We start from the raw sequence: 4606 nt of genomic DNA, 5'->3' as shown, positions 1-4606 counted from the left end.
ATATATATGGCTCATGCCTGAATTGTGGTTAACATATTTAGCTATACATCTCTTCAACCACCTCTCACCAAAATGACTAGGAGGAGGAAAACACTACAGATGAATCTTCAGAGACTGTGCCCTCTCCATCAGATCTATTGCATATGGACATACACAGTGTGTCAGAAAGAGAATTCAGGGTAACAATTATGCAGGCGATGGCTAGTTTGGAGAAAACCACTAGTGACAACATATAATCTCTGAGGGCAGAAGTGAAAGCCACCTGGGAAGAAGTTAAGTATGCTATCAGTGAGACCCAATCTATTATAAATACTCTAACAGCAAGGGTAACCAAGGCAGAACACAGAAGTAGTGGTCTGGAGGACAAACTGATTTAGAAAAAGGATCAGGAGGATGCATGGAACAAACAGCTTAGAAGCCATGAGAACAGAGTTAGGGAAATAAAAAAACACCATGAAACATTCCAACATCAGAATTACTGGGGACCCTGAGGGGGTAGAGAAAGAGAGAAGCCTAGAAGATATAGTTGAAAAAATCCTAGATGAAATTTTTCCCAATCTGGGAAATGGAACAAGCATTCAGGTCCTGCAGGTGGAAAGAACACCCCCAGGATCAATGAGTTTAGAAAGACCTCAAGTCACTTTATTGTGAGACTCACAAATCACAATTTTAGACAAGAGCTTATGAGGGCAGCTGGGGGGAAAATATTCCCTAAGGGAAAGGTCCATCAGAATAACGTCAGACTTGTCCACAGAAACCTGGCAAGCCAGAAAGGGCTGGCAAGACATATTCAAGGCACTAAAAGAGAGGAATATGCAGCCAAGAATACCTTATCCAGCAAGACTGACATTCAGAATGGATGGAGAGATAAAGAGCTTCCAAGACAAGCAAGGTCTGAAGGATTATGTGACCACCAAACCAGCACTACAAGAAATACTAAGGGGGGTTCTATAAAATAAGAAAGAACCCAAGAGTGACATAGGACAGAAATTTACAGATGCAATCTATAGAAATGAGAACTTCACAGGCAACATGGTGTCAATAAAAACGTATTTTTCAATAATCACTCTCAATTTGAACACCTTAATGTTCCTAGGAAATGACACAAGGTTGCAGATTGGATACAATGACAGGACACATCCATATGCTGTCTACAAGAGACCATTTAGAACCTAAAGATACATCCAGACTAAAAGTGAAGGGATGCACAAGCATCTTTCATACCAATGGGCCTCAAAAGAAATTTGGGGTAGAGATTCTCATATCAGATAAAATAGATTTTAAACAAAAGATTGTAGTCAGAGATAAAGAAACACTAAATCATTCTTAAAGTGTCTACACACCAAGACGATCTAAAAATTGTGAATATTTATGCCCCTAATATGGGAGCAGGTAACTACATAAGACAACTTTTAATCAAAATAAAGAGTCATATAGATATGAACGCATTAATAGTAGGGGATCTTAACATGGCACTCTCAGTAACAGACAGATCACCCAAACAGAAAATCAATAAAGAGACAAGGGCATTGAAAGACACATTGGAGCAGATAGGCCTCATTGATATATGTAGAACATTCTACCCTAAAACAATAGAATACTCATTTTTCTCAAGCACACATGAAACTTTCTCCACAATAGACCATATACTGTTCACAAATCAGGGCTTACCTGATACTAAAAGATTGAGATTAATCCCTCCATATCCTTAGACCACAGTGCTTTGAAACTGGAACTCAACCATAAGAAAAAGTTTGGAAGGAATTCAAACACTTAGAAGCTAAAGACCACCCTGCTTAAGAATGTTTGGATCAACCAGGAAATCAAAGAATAACTTAAACAATTTATGGAAACCAAACCAAATGTGAAGACACATTCGTCCAAAACCTACTGGATCTGGCATAGGCAGTCCTAAGGGGGAAATACATAGCCATCCAGGCCTCATTCAAAAATATTGAAAGATCCAGAATACACGAGCTCTCTTCACACCTTAAAGAATTGGAGAATCAAGAACAAATTAAGCCAACCCCAGGTGCAAGAAAGGAAGTAATCAAGGTTAGAGCAAAGATCAATAAGATAGAAACTAGAGATACTGTACAACACATCAACGAAGCTGGAAGCTGTTTTTTTGAGGGATTAAATAAGATCAGTAAGCCACTGGCCAAACTAATCTAAAAGAAAAGATAGAGAACACAAATTAAGAAGATGATGAATGAAAAGGGAGATATCATGACTAACACGAAGGAAATAGAAAAAAATCATCAGAAATTATTATCGAAAGTTATATGCCAATAAGTTAAGCAATTGAGACTAAACTGATGCATTCCTAGAAACCTATAAACTTCTAAAACTGAATCAAGAATAAATTGACAACCTGAATAGACCAATAGCTAGTAATGAGATAGAATCAGTGACCAACAACCTCCCAAAAAAACAAGAGCCAAGGATCTGATGGATTCCCTGGAGAATATTACTATTTAAAGAAGACAAAATACCTATTCTCTGGAAGCTCTTACAAAAACTAAAAACAAAAAGAGAAATTCCAGACCATTTTACGAAGCCAGCATTACCCTGATCCCAAAACCAAGCAAATAACCCACCAAAAAGGAGAATTTCAGACCAATATCCCTGATAATATGGATGTCAAGATTCTCCACAGGATCCTAGCTAATAGGATCCAAAAGAACATTAAAAAAATTATCCACCATGACCAAGTAGGATTTATCCCTGGGATTCAAGTGGTTCAACATTTTGTAAATCAATTAATGTGATAGAACAAATCCATAAGAGAATAGAGAAGAACCACATGGTCCTCTCAATTGACGCAGGAAAAGCATTTGGCCAGATACAGCATGTTCCTGATTAAAACGATTCAAAGTATAGGGATAAAGGGAACATTCCTCAACTTCACAAAATATATGAAAAACCCACAGTGAATATCAACCTCAATGGGGAAAAGCTGACAGCCTTCCCTTTGAGATCAGGAACACGATGCCCACTCTCACCACTATTGTTCAACATAGTACTAGAAGTCCTAGAAACAGTAATCAGACAAAAAAAAAAAAAAAGGTATTCAAATTGGCAAAGAAGTCAAACTCTCTCTCTTCCCAGATGACATGATACTTTATATGGAAAATACAAAAGACTCAACCACCAAACAACTAGAACTCATACAGCAATTCAGTAATGTAGGAAGATACAAAATCAATGTACAGAAACCAGTTGCTTTCTTTTTTTTTTTCAATTTGTTTATTTTCAGAAAAACAGTATTCATTATTTTTTCACCACACCCAGTGCTCCATGCAATCCGTGCCCTCTATAATACCCACCACCTGGTACCCCAACCTCCCACCCCCAAGAAACCAGTTGCTTTCTTATACACATTCATTGAAAATATAGAAAGGGAAATTAGAGACTCAGTTCCATTTATTATAGCAGTAAGAAACATAAAATACCTGGGAATAGAGGAGACAAGATGGCAGGGAAGTAGGAGGAGGCGCCTTTTCAACCTGTACCCTAAAGTGAGCTGATTACCTACCAAAGAATTCTGATCACCCATGAAAACAGCCTAAGATCAGAATTATACACGTCTGGATCTCTACAGGGGCATAAGATGCCAGTGGGCAGGTAAAGTGGAGTGGGAACTTTGGACTGGTATCGGAAGATAAACAAAAGGGAGAGGTAGCCACCAGAGGCAACGGATTGGAAAGTAATACTCCAATCCAAGAGTGCCCTGCATCTGGGGACTAGCATTAACTTTGAGTCTGGTTGAAAACCTCAAAGAGAGCAAAGGATTGCAGGGGGAAATTGCAGGAATCGGGACGGCTAGGGCCAGGGGCTTAAGTCCCCAGACCCAGGACAGCTTCCCCTGGCGCTGAGCCAGAGAGAATGTGGCGGAGAAACCAGGTTTGGGGCCTGAGCTGCCAGCGCCCCCAAGATCGCACGGGGTCCGGCTCCTGTGAGGGGTTGGGAGCCTCACCAGAAGGCAGAGGCTCCAGAGCCAGAGGGCAGGTGATACAGAGCCTGAGATGTGCGCCACCCCCACCTCAAGCTCTTAGACCCTCGCCATTCCACCAGAGCCTGAGATGCGCACGCGCACCCCACACACTCCCCTGAGAGAGGTGTGCGCCCACCCAGAGCTCTTAGACCCAGAAAGACCAGGCATTCCCAGCCCAGGCAAGTTGGAAAATCTCAGTGTGCGATCACTGCTTGGAACCTCTCTGGCGATCTGGAGCTGCCCAGACAGCCTCTACTCCCATGGTTTTTGGTACAAACAGAAGATCCTGCATGCCCAGGGACCGTGACTTGGAACCTGCTCTGCCAGCAGCCAAGGGAGAATTTATTTGGGCTCTGCAGCCAGACTGAGGTTTCTTTCTCAGAGGGAGGTCAGGGTGCAGTTTGCTTTCCTCTAAACCTACAAAAAACATCAAAAGCAGTCAAGGCAAGGGGAAAAAAAAAAAAGTGAACAAACATAAAAACCTCCAGAGAACAAAAGCCTGAAAAAAACGGTTTCCTCAGAGCCCACCCCCTTGAGGGGGATAGGAGGACTTAACTCAGGTAACATCATTGACTGAAAACCCACGTGGCAGGCCCCTCCCCCAGAAAA

This window comes from Mustela nigripes, chromosome X (genome assembly GCF_022355385.1).
Source record: "Mustela nigripes isolate SB6536 chromosome X, MUSNIG.SB6536, whole genome shotgun sequence".
Classification (NCBI taxonomy): domain Eukaryota; kingdom Metazoa; phylum Chordata; class Mammalia; order Carnivora; family Mustelidae; genus Mustela; species Mustela nigripes.
This window is presented reverse-complemented; position numbering follows the sequence as displayed.